This window comes from Protomyctophum bolini (assembly GCF_963924005.1).
Source record: "Protomyctophum bolini genome assembly, chromosome: 2".
Lineage (NCBI taxonomy): Eukaryota > Metazoa > Chordata > Actinopteri > Myctophiformes > Myctophidae > Protomyctophum > Protomyctophum bolini.
Genome location: NC_137863.1, coordinates 3,028,141 through 3,039,456, shown reverse-complemented (window position 1 = coordinate 3,039,456; position 11,316 = coordinate 3,028,141). Strand labels below are relative to the sequence as shown.

The following is an 11,316-nucleotide window of genomic DNA, read 5'->3' as shown; positions in this document are numbered from 1 at the left end:
CCCAGAACTCCCTATATCAAACTATAATTCTAACAATGTCTGAATGTCTGTCTGTCTGTCTGTCTGAATGTCAGAAACAGCGCCTTATCTCATCATTAACTGCACAAATCACTCCCACTTTTCACACAGGCATGGACCATAATTATATGGAGGTCTTAACGGAGCCCTTTTTCCCATTTGACACATTAATGATTAATAATTAATTTATTAGTGAATTAACCTCGCACCCTCACACACCTCCGCCCCTTAGCGACACCTGCATCACAGGCCACCGTTCTCACCGTTACCCCACTGGCATGCTTCCTCTAGCTACCGCCGCAACACAACAAAAAGTGCCCTATACAATTTGGCGCCGCGTGTGTGTGTGTGTCTCCTAATAGACAGCACAGCCGTTTATCCGTTTATCTATCCGTGGTCTATCTCCGACCGAGCCACACTATTAGCACACATCTCTCCATGGCAAAAAAAATCTGCACGCTCCCACAATCCGGCTAGGCTACATTTTACCGTCGCAATTGTCATATTTACTGTGCAAATATTGTTTTTACACGATCCCACGGCCAAAGTTGCTACACTTCTCCACCAGCACAGAGGCCAGCCATCCGAAGGATCCTCCCCCTTTCACTGCTCCTGTGTGTGATGTGACCTGTGAACTACTCTGCACTGTCTCCCACTCCACCAACAACAAACAACAACACCCCCCAAAAAAACGCATCATGCCAAAAAGAAAACGCACCGCACTTTCTGAACGCACGCGTAACGCCAAACGTTTGCGAGCCAGTCGTGCAAACGAAACCGAAGCAGGTAAGCAGCTGCATCTCTGAACACATTTAATCGTTTGCGCGCAAGTGCATCATTGCTTCTTTATGTGCTTGCGTGCGCATTTCCCAACTCTGTGATTTATCCATACATCGCTGTGTGTGTGTGTGTGTGTGTGTGTGTGTCTGTCTGTGTGTGTGTGTCGCCCTCCAGCTGCAATTGCGAGTGTGCGCAATTCACACTCACGCACTAATCCATCCCATGCACATTATTATTCGCCTATATTTACTACAGTTATTTACTACAGTGCGCCTACACGCTGGGCCCAGTGTGTGTGTGTGTGTGTGGCTGTGTGTGTGTGTGTGGCTGTGTGCGCCCTCCCTCCCTCCCCCATGGCGCTGGTGCCGTGGAATCTAAAAAGAACAGTAGGCTACTCTTTCAACCTCACGACGGCCATTTACACAAAGCACGACCGTTCACTTACTCAATTAAGACATCTGTTCAAAACGTTTTTTAATTGTTCCAGCCTACACAGATCTATTCAGGCCCATTCAATTAATCTATCACTACATTAGTCATGATTAGTTGCCAATCACTCGGCAACTCCATAATCACTAATCAATTAATTGGAGCAGCCTTATAGCACATAAACACAGCCATTGTTGCACCTTCAGCTTTGTCAATGTATGCTTTCTCATTCCTATACAGCCCATTGTATTGCTTGGTGTGTGTGTGTGTGTGTGTGTGTGTGTGACACACAGAGAGTGAGAGCCGCCGTGCCCAAGATCGCCAGAGACGCAGACACAGCAGGTCCATGGAGCAGCCTCTGGCCACAGGTACCTACCTACAGTATGCCTGTTATCACAGACACACCAGGTCCATGGAGCAGCCTCTGGCCACAGGTACCTACCTACAGTATGCCTGTTATCCAGAGACACAGACACACCAGGTCCATTGAGCAGCCTCTGGCCACAGGTACCTACCTACAGTATGCCTGTTATCACAGACACACCAGGTCCATGGAGCAGCCTCTGGCCACAGGTACCTACCTACAGTGTGCATGTTATCTGATAATCACCCCTACAGCATTGGGGAAGCACCCTATGATCCGACGGACCATTGCTCCGAAGGAGCATTGGTCCGAGGTGCGCTGGGGGTCGGGAGAGGGTGGGTGGTTAGGTTTAGGCGTCTGCCCCGGGGGAGGTTAGGGTTAGGGTGAGGGTTAAGGTTAGGTTTAGGTGTCTGCCCCGGGGGAGGTTAGGGTTAGGGTGAGGGTTTGAGGTAGGTTGTCGATCGGACCAATGGACCGTCGGCATATTGACGTGGACCCCAGCATTGTGTCCATGACACAGACTGTACTTCCATGCCTCAATACAAATATCACTTTGCCACACTAACGACTACCCACTATCTGCATAAAATAAAACGCCTACCATGAACCTAAACCTAAATCACACCAATCTCCACTTATCAGCTGCGCGCCTGGAGGACATGCGGCACAGAATGAGGAGAATAAGAGCCAGTTGCGCAAACAAAACCCAAACAGGTAATCACACGTTCATAACATGTTGCATGTGTGTGCTTCTGACAACTTCTGTCTGTGTTTAATAGTTTTCACGCCCGTGCATTGTTGTCTTTCTGTGCTTGCATGCACTCTCCTATTCTCCATTTTATCATAGTATATCTATCTAATAATTCTAACAATGTCTGAATGTCTGTCTGTCTGTCTGAATGTCAGAAACAGCGCGTTATCTCATCATTAACTGCACGAATCACTCCCACTTTTCACACAGGCATGGACCATAATTATATGGAGGTCTTAACGGAGCCCCTTTTCCCATTTGACACATTAATGATTAATAATGAATTTATTAGTGAATTAACCTCGCACCCTCACACACCTCCGCCCCTTAGCGACACCTGCATCACAGGCCACCGTTCTCATCGTTACCCCACTGGCATGCTTCCTCTAGCTACCGCTGCAACACAACAAAATGTGCCCTATACAATTTGGCGCCGCTGACTGTGTGTGTGTGTGTGTGTGTGTGTGTTGCATCCTTTGTTCGTCTTCTCCTGCTAAACTACACGGTTTGCACACATCTCACCATGCACAGCAGCGACAGCTAGCCTGTCCACACATGAACCACTACTTTCTTTGCATTCATATTCATGTCATATTTACAGTACTACGGCCTTCACAGTGACCGGGATATTTCCAACCCCCTCAGGCCAGGAGGCGCGTGTGTGTGTGCGTGTGCGTGTGCGTGTGTGTGTGTGTGTGTGTGTGTGTGTGTGTGTGTGTGTGTGTGTGTGTGTGTGTGTGTGTGTGTGTGTGTGTGTGTGTGTGTGCGTGCGTGTGTGTGTGTGTGTGTGTGTGTGTGTGTGCGCATGCGCGCGTGTAAGAGGGACGGTAAACAGTCAGCAACACGTTAAATTTCTACTTCTACTAAAGAAAGAGGCAGCGATGGAGCCATAAGTCCATATCCATACATTCGGGGACATAAATTGCGCAAAATACTTTTAAACATGACGGCAGCAGCCTGTTGCATCCTCCTAGCTCAGGGGTAGGCAACCTTTATTATCAAAAGAGCCATTTTGGCCCCAAAAAGTATTACAATTCTATCTGGAGCCGCAGAAATATGTTTGCTTTAATAAAGCAAACTGTATTTGTGTATACAGTATACAAGTATACCAGTAAGCCAGCATGCAGCATTGGTGGTGAAAACAAACAAAGATGTCTTGGCATTCATACATTTCTTATTTTTATCTGGTGTATAGGCAACATTGTTTTGCAATATCAAAATGAAAGAATAACTTTATGCATACTACAATAATAAATTATGATTGAAATACAATAAAATACTTCTTTGCCCTAGCAACTGGGAGCCACGGGAGAGGGCCTAAGAGCCACATGCGGCTCTAGAGCAGCAGGTTGCCTACGCCTGTCCTAGCTGTTGTGTGCTAAGCTACATTATCATACGGAAGTCAACACGGCAATGACCAGCGTTGCCACATTGACTGAGAGGGAAACAAGCGACCAGGTCTATGAACATGTTAACAGGCCAGATAAAGTCAGAAAATCCGAAAATAAATCTAGAATAAGCAACAATATTGCTGACTGTCGAACATCATTGTCCAATGTTTTTTTAGAGCAGTCGTTCTCAAACATTTTCATGTCATGGACCACTAATATTCTATATATATATATATATATATATATATATATATATATTTGCTGTTCATATATTCAGAACGGGTAGGAATAAAGGGACACAGACAAATGGGTGGAACGGGTACTCTGACACGTGTATCGCATAGCCGGGTTGGGCATGGATCTCCAACTTCCTTCGTTACCGACTCGTTGCTCTAACAGCGCTGCCTCCAAGCGTCGCTACCTGTCACGCAAGACGGCTGTGCCCCCACAGCTCTCACCGTTACCCCACTGGCATGCTTCCTCTAGCTACCGCCGCAACACAACAAAATGTGCCCTCCATTCTCCATTCTCCATTCCCTTTTGCAGTGGGATTTGAAAGCAGGCCAGTCTGTCACTGAGGAGTTCATTCCAGCCTACGTTCTGCTCCGCTTCCTGTCTCACAGAAATGGCGTGCAGCATTGTTTTGTACGGCCCAATGCCTCCCTGCTTGGCACGGACTCAGCATTGAGGATTGGTCCCCCTGTCCTCTGTGACACACTAGTGTAACATCCAGGTGGTGTTCTTGTACATCATGGTCGTGGGAAGTATTTGTACATCAAGCAGCCTCAAGCTACACAAACAGGATATAGGATCCTGCCATATGGGCCCACATGTAAATAAAAATCACACCTGTGTGAACCGAGTGGTGCAACTCCCCTCTCTCCCCCCTCCTCTCTCTCTCTCTCTCTCTCTCTCTCTCTCTCTCTCTCTCTCTGCTCCGTCAGATTAGCTTTATTATGGATATCAATCCGCGTCGCTGAGAACTATTTTTTCATTATTATTTTGGCTCTGCATTTCCTTCTTTAGCGAACCTAGACAGTCAGAAGTTGGATTTGCGTCCAGCAGGTGGCAGCCATCTCACATACTTCTCTCGTTCCAATTTCACGCATGCGCACACCACTCATGCTTATGATGACTGATACATACGGACATTGCTGGATGTAGGAGTGGTTGCACCACTCAAAAACAAAACATTGAGTTCTCTGTTGACATAACCTCTCTCCTCCTTCTAGGTCTCTCACTCCTTCCTGTGTGTAAAGAGGAGGTTTCCCCTGAACAGCAGGACAGGAGTCCCAGTCTGGTCCAGGTGAAACTAGAACCTCCACAGATTAAAGAGGAACAGCAGGAGGAGTTGCTTCAAAGACCAGAGGAGGCTACAGGGTCATCGTTGACATTACTAGCAGTGAAAAGTGAAGATGATGGTGAAAATGGACAGACGGAGCCTCTAACCAGCACCTCAACTGAACACATGAAAACACAAGCTTATCTAGAGTACTGGGTACGTTCACAACCAACTGGTGATGACCAGCTCTTGTCTTCACACTGTTCTGAATCTGACATCACTGAGGACAGTAATGACTGGCCTTCACACTGTTCTGAATCTGATGTAGAAGGCAGTGATGAGCGGGTGGCCAGTGAACAGCAGTCGGCTTTAAACACACTGAAATCACACACGAGACAACCTGTGGAAGGACAAAGATTGTCAATGAGGAACAAGCCGTCCCAGGACCTGAAATCAACAAAACAAACGCCATCCACGAGGACTCGTACGGTGGAAAAGTCCTTTGCTTGTCCAATTTGTAACAAAAGCTATACCACTAGTGGGAATGTGAAGAAACACATGATGATTCATACGGGTGAAAAGCCCTTTGCTTGCACAGCGTGTAACCAAACCTTTAATCGAGCTGATACTCTGAAAACACACATGAGGACGCATACAGTTGAAAAGCCCTTTTTCTGCACAGTATGTAACCAAAGTTTTAACCGAGCTGGAACTCTGAAAACACACATGAGGAGTCATACAGGTGGGAAAACCTTTGCTTGCACAGTTTGTAGTCAAAGCTTTACGAAATCTGGAAATCTAAAAACACACATGAGGACTCATACAGACGAAAAGCCCTTTGCTTGCACAGTATGTAACCAAAGCTTTAACAGAGTTGATACTCTGAAAACACACCGGAGGATTCATACAGACGAAAAGCCCTTTGCGTGCACAGTTTGTAGTCAAAGCTTCAAACATCCGGGAACTCTGAAAACACACATGATGAGTCATACAGGCGAAAAGCCTGTTGCTTGTACAGAAGCTGGACATCTGAAAGGACAGACGATGATTCATACAGATGAAAAGTCCTTTGCTTGTACAGTCTGTAACAAAAGCTTTACTACAAGTGGAAATATGAAGACACACATGCTGAGTCATACAGGCGAAAGACCCTTTACGTGTACAGTTTGTAACAAAAGCTTTAGACAAGCTGGACATCTGAAAGGACACATGATGATTCATACAGATGAAAAGCCATTTTCTTGTACAGTTTGTAACAAAAGCTTTACCACTAGTGGAAATATGAAGACCCACATGATGAGTCATACAGGTGAAAGACCCTTTACTTGTACAGTTTGTAACGAAAGCTTTAGTCGTGCTGGACATCTGAAAGGACACATGATAATTCATACAGATGAAAAGACCTTTGCTTGCCACAGTTTGTAGTCAAAGCTTTATTTGTGCTGAAAATCTGAAAGCTAAGGGGCACGGTGGCACAGTTGGTAGTGCTGTCGCCTCACAGCTAGAAGGTCCTGGGTTCGATTCCCGCTGGGGACGCTGTGGGCACTGGCGGCGTGTTCCCTCCTCCGCGTCATCAGTGCCCATACCCGAGGTGGGGGTTGGCGAAAGGGCCTTTCTGTGTGGACTTTGCATGTTCTCCCCGTGTCCCCTAGGGTAGATACCCTCACAAAAACATGCAGTAATCCTGGTCACTAAACTGCCTCCCCCTGGCCAGCCGGGGCGCCTGATGGAGGGGAAAGGAACTGGTCGGAATAACGTGTCCCTTCCACGCGCTACGTCCGGCCGGGGAAATTCCCCTCTGTCAGGTGAAAAGAAGCAGCTTGGACTCCTCATGCATAGAAGGAGGCATGAGGTCAGTCCGCTGCCCCCCCCAGGTAGGCAGAGGAAGTGAAGCGCCCAGGATTACATTAGATAATTGGCACTGGGTGAAAAGAAAACTGGGTTACAAAATCGTGGGATAAAAATTTAAATTAAAAAAAAAAAAAAATCTGAAATTATGACAAATATAAGCAAATAATGATGATTCATTAGACGTGAAAAGTCCTTTGCTTGTACTGTCATAGTGTCTTGTCTAACCCATTTATTGTATGTGTGCACATAAATACATGCAGGATCCAGGGAAATGTGCGTGGCGCTATTAATTAATAAATGGAAATCTCTGGGATTTGGAAACGCCGTGTCCTTTCTGGAAGTGATGGCCAAACAAAATACGGGACTGGCCCGCAGAACCTGCTCAGACGCAAGCATCCAACTCCAAGTGTGTTTCTTTAACCCATTCTGACCTGAGATCAGATTCATACGAGGTTTCCACTGGACAACACACTGGTCTGATTCACCCATTCTGACCTGAGATCAGATTCTAAAAATGTCAGTCGTTCTTCGAATTTTTCAAAAATAGCAGACCTACAAGCTCGTATCGCGCCACTCGGTGGCGCGATATGAGCTTGTAGATCTGCTATTTTTCAATAGGTAAAGCATAACATGATGCTAAACACCAAAATGGGTGCCCGGTCAGAATGGGTTAATAAATGGAAATCTCTGGGATTTGGAAACGCCGTGTCCTTTCTGGAAGTGATGGCCAAACAGAATACGGGACTGGCCCGCAGAACCTGCTCAGACGCAAGCGTCCAACTCCCAAGTGTGTTTCTTTAAATATATATTTTGTATTTAGGTTTTTTTTTCCATTTTAAAATACAAGACATACATGACCACAAACAAAACATAGGAAATAAGACCAGAGACAAAACAAAACCATCGGACACAAAACGGAACAGACAATAACACGAGTAAGACGCGCGGACGCGGGAAGCGAACGCAGATCGTAAATTGCAATAACAATTAGAATAAATTACGAATTAGTGTCACTCGGCTCCATATATGGGCACAAAAGGGGCCAGGTCCACAACAAACAAATCACTGGCCCCTTTTGTGCCCATATGTGGAGCTGAGTGGACCTGGCCCCTTTTGTGCCCATATATGGAGCTGAGTGATTGCTGATGCAACACACTCCATATTTGGATAGCGGGACAGACACACGGACAGACAGACAGACAGACAGACAGACATGATCTGCTAGGTCTCATAGTAAGTGCTCACTGCGTTCGCAAAAACAAACCCTCACAAGTATCCACAAGCTCTCAGCATATCGGATCGCACTGTGAGATCATGTGTTGTGATCTTGTAGATCTATTCTCTCTGTTCAGCATGATGGTGCGTTGCGGTGGAGATTTAATAGAACTCTTACTACTCGGTAGACTTTATCTTTAGCCTTGTAGGCATATTTATTTATCAGGCGGCAATGATACGGCTGTGCTGCCGCTCTGCTCTGTAGTATCATTACAACAACACCACCATCGGACACCGGAACAGGTAGAAGTGCAGGTGACAGAGGTGTAGTCAGTGACGTCACGTTCAGGAAGTACTACAGACAACCTTGCCCTCTGTAGAACATTCTCCATCCAACATTGGTGCATGATGTGTAATACTAATAACGGCCAATATATGATTATTTAATAATACATATTTAATGATAGACAAATGTTTATATGTCTGCCCTTACAAACTAGAAAAGCGTGCTCCTCTTAGCACAGACCTCTCTGACAGGCTGGGTGCCTTCTCTGGGCAGCAGGACTCGAGGTATCTGCGGGTGTAGATGGTTGCAAGTAAAGTATGCAATTGTGCAGGCACCCTATATGGCAGGGTTCCCCAATACATTTTCCTCAAGGGCCATATTTTGACTACGGTACCAGGCTGGGGGCCGAGTCGGCACGCGCGAGGTCGAGGTCTTGCCCTGGACATTAATGTTCAGGGCAAGACCCCATTTGAAAAGGACCCCCAGTTTGACATGCAGAGGCTACTGACCCCCATTTAATGCCATTTATAGCTTGGACCTCCCCCCCCCCCCCCCAAAAAGAATTGCGGCCGCAGATGGCCCGCGGGCCGCTAATTGGGGAACCCTGCTATATGGGAACATAGAAGAGAAGAGACGTTGTCCTGGCAGAGACGATTATAAAGAAAAGCAGACGTGGGCACTGGGCACGCTGTGGCAGGTGGGCGAGCGTTAATCAGATATCTTTCTTGTCCCATGAAAAATGTTTATGGTTTTTATTCGTGGTGTTGATGTGAATCTGTTATCAAGATCTCTGTCCTTTTGTGACCATGCCCCCCCCCCCATGCATGCATGCCCATGACAGTGTGATGTCACTATCTCACTGTTTTTTTTCATTGGCACGTTTGAATGTCAAGGTTTCAGCCTCCAGGAAGAAACCCTAAATACAAAGGGAAGACATAATTGCACAAAACCACACCAAGAGGTCTAATGAAGTACTGTCGCCTCATAAACACAATGGAAAACTGGGAAAAAATACAAAAATTACGGCACCCCATCTTTAAATCGGTCAGTGATTTCTAGGGGTGCATGATTATGACATTATGACCGATATCCGATTATTTGCAGGGTAAAAAAAAAGTATCAATACAGCAGTGTAGAAATACTACTATACTTTTGATATGTCCCATTTTACAAGTTTTCAAATGCCTAAAATGTATTCAAATATTTGTGTAAATAGCAGATCTACAAGCTCACAATGTGTCACGACGCAACACATTGTGAGCTTGTATATCGGTTAGTTTCAAATGGCTGAAATTGATTTTGAGCACATCTGCCGATACCGATTTTTCCCGACCCGATATTTATATTTTATAGAACACGTTTATCACGGCACACCGTCTTTAATAAGGAAATGGACAGGAAATGATTATTTACATTATTGTTGACATATATATAATATATATATCATTTTCACTTTTTAGCTATTTTGGAAAGTTTCTGTAAACGTTTGCTCCTACAGTATAATGCCATGCCTAAAATAGGGTTATGGTTAAATTGAGCATGTAAGTGAATCGTCCTCCCTTCAGCTGACAACAGTATAACATCAGAGGGCCACAAACCTTACAGAAATGGACCGTCTCCAGCAGCAAGCTAGCCTATTCTGTGTGTCTACTGTACATTTGAAGCTGAGTCGTTTGAAGAACGGCCACAAACACAGCCAGAGGCTGCAGGCTGCAAGCGGAAGCATTAAAGTGGAATAGTGGATAAATGCCTGCGTTGAATTCAAAGTGCCGACTATTGGATGTTAACCTGTAAAACACATGGGCTCAATAATAACATGGGAAACACAGCAGGCTCGGGTTTGAGGAGATCAATGGACACAGAGAGGAAGTGAATATATGAATAAATAAGATCGGCATTTGAGGAAAGAGGGAGACCGCTTTAGGATTCTCCTTTTTTTTTTTTTATGTGAACATGCAGGGACTTTTTGTGCTCTGGTTATAGAGCTTGTTTACTTAAGTAGCATTAGCTTAATTATTGTGTTTCATAGACATACAGCAGTTATATTCCAATTTGCTAAATGGAGCAGTGTGAGAGTTCAGGCAGGAACTGCAGTCAGGGTCAGGTGTGGTGTAGATGTAACTGTTGCCACTACAAGTAATATAATTTATATTTCTAAAAGGTCCAAGTTCATAGTTAAGTCACATTCATGTTAAAACATTATTTCATTTATTTTGTGTCAAGTTGTTGTAATGCTTTTATTTTGAAGGGTCAAAGCCACATTCTGTGTCTCGTTTGGTCTGCTCTCATCATCTCAATTGGTACACAGAAGTTTTGTGTATGCAATCAAGCCACAAGCAGCTAGAAGCAGCCAGCAAGGTGCAGAAGCTCCGGGTTTACTCTGGTCACACAATTGAGACTTTATAAGAAAGTTCACAAGAGACTGTCTAACTGTCATAAGAAAGGTTATAAGGACCTGAAGACTCGAGAGATTCCCTTCTTTGTTTACACGCAGCCAACGAGGTATTTGTTGTTTGTTTAATGTCTGTATTTACAATTTTACTTGTGTAAAACTGTTTGCATCTACATGCTGTGGCTGGCTGTGCATGTCATTTTATGTTAATTGTAACGTGCTTGTTTTATTGTATTGTTTATAGTTTTCACGGTGGGTTTGGAGGGTTGAAGATCGCTTTAAAATAAATCAGTAGAGGAAACCACTTATGTCTGTCTGTGCTCGGAGGCTCATGGCCTGCTAGGTACAACTGTCGACACCAGGGGGCAGGATTGTGCTATTTATATCAGGCCAGGAGGTGGGACGTATACAGTATGCCGCACATGCAAAACATAACTGTTGTATAGGCTATTGTTGTTGTGGTATGAATTAAGATCAAGGGATAGAATTGACTTTAAAGTATTATCATGACAAAATGGCTACCAAGGCAGAAGAACAATGATTATTCTTGGTGTAAA

The 11,316-nt window shown here is 45.0% G+C and overlaps 1 long non-coding RNA gene across 1 annotated transcript; it reads left to right on the top strand.

The window, feature by feature from the left end:
- Positions 1-208: 208 nt before the first annotated feature.
- Positions 209-7,143, top strand: LOC308323042. The gene is made up of 3 exons (XR_013964794.1): positions 209-804; positions 1,521-1,595; positions 4,966-7,143. It is a non-coding gene; the product is annotated as an uncharacterized lncRNA (long non-coding RNA).
- Positions 7,144-11,316: the final 4,173 nt, after the last annotated feature.